Here is a 7305-nt window from a genome sequence, read left to right as displayed (position 1 = left end):
CCTATCTGACACTGCACTCCTTCACTTGGCAGTGACTTCTACCTTATGTTGCTAAGATCCGGTTTATCTGGAAGAAGTATCATCTAAATCATTGCACTGATATCCCAACATTCATCCAGCCCCCATCCTTTCCTCCAGCCTCTGAACAAGTGGGGGACTCTATCCTTCTTCAAGATTCACCCCTTCACTTGAGTTCTCAATCTCATGCCTAGAAGCTTCTTCCAATGTATCCTTTATTTTTCTGATTTTCTTTCAGAAATATTTAAGTTGCCCTTATGCTTTCCCTGAATATTTGCTACTCAGTTATCTCTACACACACTGTTTTCCCAAATGATTTGTTTATCCTTTAAACCAGGTATCTATCTTCACTTTTCTACTGAAACAAATGCAAGGGCCTTTAATTAATCTTTCTTCTCCATCTTTGCCACTTTTGACTCTGGTGGGCACATCTGGCTCAATCCTAACTCTAAGCCTTTGCTGTTCATCTAGCACCACCTGAAATCCTCCCTCTTCCTCGTTTATCTCACACCTACTTTAAAAGTCCAGCTTGAGCCCAGTCTCGCCTGTGAAGTCTCACCAGAATCTCCCTTCTCTGAACTCGTGGAATACTGACTGCTGGTAGGACTCACTGCATCTCATAGTTGCACCCCAGCTGTGCTTTGGGGAACTACACAATCCCCATTTCATGCAGTCTTGCCTAGCTGCCATTCTTCCTTGGCCAAGGAGTGAACATGTATCCCTAGCCATGCCAACTGGACTGTCTCTCCCAGGAGTAATGAATCTTGAAAGAAGTGATCAAAGAAGGACACAGATAGAGCTCAACCATTCTGGTTGCAGGGGCCTGGTGAACCTGTCTTCTAATCCCACCCTTTCGATCCTGGCAGGTACAGAATCTTGTCTTTCCTGCACTTGGCTCTTCCACATTGCCCTCAATTCTGTGAGTCACACATTTTTTTCTTGAAGATGGCCAGAGTAAATGTCTGTCCCTTATATCCAAGAAACTTAACTAGGACTCACCTATTGCCTTTCATTACTGTTTAATCTGAGGGGGGAAGGCCTAATTATGTCTCGTGAACCAATGAGATAGGAAGTTTTTTAAGGACAAGAACTGTGTTTTATGACTCTTTAATATTAATATCTTACATAAATTATGTACATTGTAATAAGCCTATAAATTATCTCTGAATCAACAAATAGCACTACTTCCATTATTTCAGCAAAAAATAGTTCTTTAAAATTCAACTATTTTTTATGTAGCTCCTATAACCGCATAATAATAAACATATATGAAAATCTTCAACTATAAACAAAGGAACTAGAATAATTACCTGAGATCATCTTTATTGATCTATGTTGTATTAATGGTTGAGGATCATTCATTAATTCCATAAACACATTCTGAGAGTCAACTATTGACCATGCACTATGTTAAGCGCTGGAGTTGTGTATAACATAAAAAAGACATGATACCTTCCCTGACTTTCACACAGGGAAAGGTATGAAAGTAATCCAGTGTTAAACTTTTTCCAGTTTAACTTATGTCTTACATAATGATAGTACCTGGTATTAATTTGGTACTTTCTTTCTGTAGCATTTTCCTATATAAAACATCATTTATTATTCCTACTGTATACTTGGGAAAGCTGTTGTTGGGTCATGTGACTAAGAATCTCTTCTTCAGGAATGCATTTTTGGTAGGCAGTGTGTCTGAATGTACCCTTATGCTATGTTGCTTCTAGGGGCAACAAAAGTATATAAAGCTTTTCAACTTTCTTCAAAACATGTGCCATGAAATTGACTTAATAAAAGGATCAACAACAGTAGCAAGCAAGTTACAAGGCTAAACTAGGCCAGGACACATCTGCTTAAAGGGCAGTTGATATAAATCCACATTTGTCAATTGTCAAAATGTACAGCTTGCCAGACAATCTTAAAGGTGTCACTCTTGTTTCTTAAAAAGCAATTTGTACAGGGTATCATTTTCATTTATAGTTACTGCTAACATAGGCAGATTGGGGCACTGCCAGGATGATTTGAGGGAGAGGGGAATGAAGAGTATTAAGAGATTTTAAGTTGGGCATGGTGGCATGTGCCTGTAGTCACAGCTATTCAGGAGGCTGAGGTGGGAGGATCACTTGAGGCCAGGAGTTCTAGGTTGCAGTATGCTATGATCACACCTGTAAATAGCCACTGCACTCCAACCTGGGCAATATAGTGAGACACTTGCCTCTAAAAATAAAAATAAAATGTCTTTTTAAAAAAGAGATTTTTATACTTGTCACATTTCTAAACTATGGAAGCTGAGAGAGATCTAAAAGAATACAAAATGTAAAATGAGGTCAGGTAGTGATTTAAAAGTCTAGATATTTCTTTGATCATAATACCTAGCACTTTTTCGTAGAAGTTGCTGAGATTATTTACTCCTCACAGCATTCACATTACCATTAGGTAATGTATCAACAGCTGCATTTTGTCTTCATTGGTGAAGATACATAAAAAGGGAGTTTAAAGATTATTCATATCTGGAAAGGAGTTGGAGGCAGAGCTAGTTTCTAAATCTTGCATTTATAGCACATCATTATGAGCTTCATCTCTGAGGAAAGACAAACCCAGGTTCAAATTCCAGCTCTGTCACTTAATATCTATGTGACCCTAGGGAATCCACTTATTATCTAGGTCTCAGTTTCTCTATTTGTGAAATGAGAATATATCATCGATTGCAAAAATGGGCCCAATAGTTCACCATTCTCTATATTCATGCTTTTTGCCATGCCATTTTTCACATCCTTAGGCTTAGCCAAAGAGACAGGTTACAGGCTGAAGGTTGAAATGGATTTATGCAATTAGGCTTGTTCAGAGCTTATGATCAGAGCCAGCCCAGCCTACTGGAGATGAGACACACACGGAGGATCTAAATTGCCCCATTCATCCCAGCCAGTCTAGGCTAGATCAGTCTTTTGTGAGTCGAACGCCACACATCATGAGCCAGCACCACCAAGACCAGCAGATCTCTTTAGCCAGTCATGCCACATGTGTAACCAATAAGCAGGTGTTTTTGTATACAACTGAGGTTTTGAGAGTTTTTTTGTTATACAGCATTACTGTGACAATAGATAACTGATACATGGCAGTAGTACCTATTACATAAGTGGAAAAATACATGTAAATTACTTAGCATAGTACCTAATGATAACAACAACAGCAATGAAAATATGTGCTGTTCTTTTGAAGAAAGAATTACAGAATATGCAGAAGTATTAGAAATTCATCTGTGGATCCTGAACAAGACCTGTCTTGTTGAAAATTTTTACAAAATCATGAAATTTTACTTCCAGTTTTTATAAAGGACCAACATGATGGTCCAATTGTATATTTTAAGCTTATAAGTATCCTGAGACCTGTTCTCATGAGTAAAACAATTCTTTTCCCTCTACAAGATCTACTTTGTTAAAATTTAAAAAGAAATCACACACACACGCACACACACACACATGCACAAAAAACAGAGAAAGCCATCCAAACTCACAGCCTATGGAGAGAAGCCAAAGGCTAGCCTCATGAATAAACCCAAGTTATGGGGTTTTGTGCCAGTAGAGGACTGGGCAGAGAATGACAATCATCACCATCTTTTTTGTTCTTTTCCTATTTGGGTAATCTTCTTGAAATAGGTTAGTGTGATGGTTAAGAAATGTGAGTTCTGGAGTTTAAATTCTGATTCTGCCCCTCAGTAGCTCTGGGATCTTGAACAAGTTAAACTCCATAAACCTCTATTACCTCACTCCTTAAGTGGGAATGAGAATAGTAACCTCCTAAGGTTACTGCAAGGATCATATAAAATTATAGCTGCAAAGTTCTTAGAGCTGTGCCTGGCACACAATAAACAGCCAATAAATATTAGCTATTACTAGTTATTCTAACAGGTGAGTCTGCATTCTGTCAGCTCCATTTCTAGCAAAGCTATGTTCTGTGGATGACACCACTATCTAAGCTAGGTGAGCCTAACAGGCCTTGAACAGGTCACTAGACCATGCATAGACATCCTAAATAGAGATCAAAAAGTGAATCTCAGATTTTATACTCTAATGTGAGGAAAAGCCACACTCATGAGAAGGATAGGAGGCAGAGAGTTGGGAAAAATGCCAAGAGCAATGTTTCTCAGCTACCTCCAAGCCTTCTTACCCAGCCTCGTACAAGAAAAGAGAGTCTAAGGAGACCAACAACTTTACACTGTCGTTCTGCCCATTAGCGTAGAGACAAGTCAAATGACCTTTACCAACCCTAGCATGATCAAAAAAGTGACTCTCCCTCCCTTAGACAACAATCTTCTTCTTCTTCTTTTTTTTTTTTTTTTGGCTCCAATGCTGACATTAACTACTGGAGCCATAGTTTACCCCAAGTGCTGTTGTTCTGCTCAGGGGAGGAGAAACATCTTACCTTTTCCCTCATGTAACAACTTCCTTGGTCCTTACTTCTCTTCCTTCAGATCCTCCTGATGGCAAAGAGATGGCTATCTCCTCTGCTCAGGACCTTAGTGATTGCTGTTGTGCCCCCCAGATGCTGCTGAAACAGATCAGGACGTTAATTACATTAAACCCAATGCCACAGTCAGCTCCAAATCTCTTTTTCATCTTAAATCCTGCTCAGTTATGTTTCCCAACCATGCGGGGTGAGCAATGAGCACCAGATGAAAATATGGCCCAAATAATATGCCAGCACTATAAAATTCTTGAAATTTACTCCCACCTTATAAAAGTTAACAATACAAACTTTCTCCCATTATCAGTTCAATCTGTTGCTCCCACAGAGAAATCGCAGCACAAAGTTCTGCCCTACCCTATTTCATTTTACTGGCTTAGTTATAGGCAGAAGAGAATGTATTCGGGGATCCGGGTGGAATCTGGGATCCTTCTTCTGCAGCTGCACCATGGGCAGTCTGCCAATATAATTGGAGTAGAGCCTCAGCACCTCCAAAGTTTGATTATTTCAACCCTACGACTCTTTTCCCTCTTTTCTAAAATATCTAAGGGTCAACAGAACGCATGAGAATATCATTGCACCGGCCTTAATCCCACAAAATTCAGAAGCACAAACAAATTCCCAGTTAATAATATAAACATTGATTTCTATCTGAAGGCAGTTCCCAAGCAAAAGATAGCTTTCCCAGGGCCCGACATATGTTTTATTTCAGATGCTTATTGCGAGTGCCAGCTATGGACCATTGTAAAGATTTGGTGTTATCCAGGTCTGCAAGGAAAAAAAAAGGACAAAGTCCTCTTCCTTCAGATTTCAGAATGTCAGTGAATTTGTCCAGCTGTTAGAATTCACGCCTTGGGAAGTCAGTTCACAGGAGAGAGAAAGCCTGCATGAATTGTGCCATGTGCTCCTTGTCGTGCTTTGCCTATACAACTGAGTTTACATGCACAATTAGAATGGCAACTTGAAAATAAAGATGAAGGATGTTCTATTGCACTCATTGCTAACTCTGCCGTTGCCAAGAGCAATCACCAGGGAAGAGATAGAGCCATCAGTATTTGAATTGAAATGTTAAAATAATAATAAAGCCTATGGTCTCTCTAAGGTTAGTTTATAATAAAAATAACTTCTTGATCCTGGAAAACTTATCTGGTTTCTTTCTTCCTTTCATTCTCAACTTAATGACTGAAGTTATTATTTCCATGGTGGTCTCCAAACCACACTTGGTTTCTATGTAGATTGGCATGTCACCTCCAACAATTTCACCAGCTGCCTTTTCCTCTCAAGAGAATATGATTAAAATATTAATCCAGCTTCTGGACTAATCTAGCAAAAGAGTTATATAAATCTCCGCAGAGCACAGCACTTACTGTTAAATATGTAACGTGTCCTCCCTTTTATTTTTTATGCCTCTGCAGGAAAGTTAGATCCTAGCAAAGCAGATATAAAAATTTTGCCTCCCTTCCTTTCTCCTTGTTCTTCCTGACTTCCCAAACCTGAACATGAAAGATTGCAAGCCCAAGTCTAAAATGTAAGTTTCCAATGAGCAGAAAAGAAGCTGGAGGAAAACATCTGGGAGGCTCAGTCACGCCACCTTGGCTGGCGGCTGGCGGGCAGCTGTGACCTTTGCACAAGCACCGGGAGACAGAGGGCCTGCTCGGGACTCTGCCACAGTGTCCTCTCAGTGGTGCCAATTCACCCGTTTGTCCTGCCGACTGGAAACCACCCAGAACTGCAAACCCATCACTCAGCATTTACGGAAACCGCCTCTGGGCCTAGCATTGGGCTAAATCCTTGCTTTTGAGGAGTTTACAATCTAATTACTGTAATTAGAGACCAAGTGAGTATTAAACTATGTGACACTAAGTAGGAGTTTGAAGAAAACAGTCATTGTGGGCTGGAGAAGTAGGGAAAGATTTCACAGAGATTGTGGGACTTTGACAGGAAAGAGTAACATGATATTTGAGGTTAATGCAGTTGATCAGTGTGCTGAGGATGAAAGAACGCTGGGTGGGTCTCCTACCAAGGAAGGGTGTGTGCTGGGCTCCTCTTGGCATCGTGCCAGAGCAACTCATCACTAAGAATGGGATTCCCCTCAGGTCAAGAGCAAACGTAATCTTTCCTGACATTTTTTAGGATTTGAATCATGAGGGTGACATTGCCGACATAAAAATCAGACATCCTTAACTTATTCAGGCCTCCAATATAGAAATGTCATTCATTGAAAGAAATGACTTTCTACCAATGCCAGCACAGGATAGATTACGAGCTGAAAGCACTTTCATGTGAAGTCAGGATTACTGTTGAGTGACAGGTCTTCTCCAAAGAGCACTAACCACTGAGAGAGATAACCGGTAATACCTTACAGGATTAGGATTAGAACCATCAAGCAGTAGAATTCTATCTGTTCCATTACTTTTAAAAAGTCACACTGTAGGTTTCATTCTAAGTAATTAATGGCAAGAGTAATACTGTGTTTTACTGTTCCCTCTTAATTATTAACTTTGCATTCATTAGGCTATTTTGACTGAACTATGTGCATTGCATGACAAGTGTCCCTGGAGACAATCAAAATCTGTTCAGCTCTTCCCGTGATTAATAACAGAACAGGTGGGCAGAGGTGAAAGCATTTTTCAACATGGCAGACTTGATTTTCCAAAAGGAAAACAGTCAAGGCCCATTTTCTCCCTCACATTTATCGAAATTGCTAATTTAATCAACCAGTGCAGTGGGTTAATTCTGAAATCTTATCTCAAAGGAATTATAATCTAAAACTGAAATATACCACTATTTCTCTCTTTTGGGAGCATTTGTTTTTAAGTGGAGGAACAA

The sequence above is a fragment of the Propithecus coquereli genome, unplaced genomic scaffold (genome assembly GCF_000956105.1).
Source record: "Propithecus coquereli isolate 6110/MARCELLA unplaced genomic scaffold, Pcoq_1.0 Scaffold48, whole genome shotgun sequence".
Classification (NCBI taxonomy): Eukaryota; Metazoa; Chordata; class Mammalia; order Primates; family Indriidae; genus Propithecus; species Propithecus coquereli.
The sequence above is the reverse complement of the archived record's forward strand: the minus strand, read 5'-3'. Positions refer to the sequence as shown.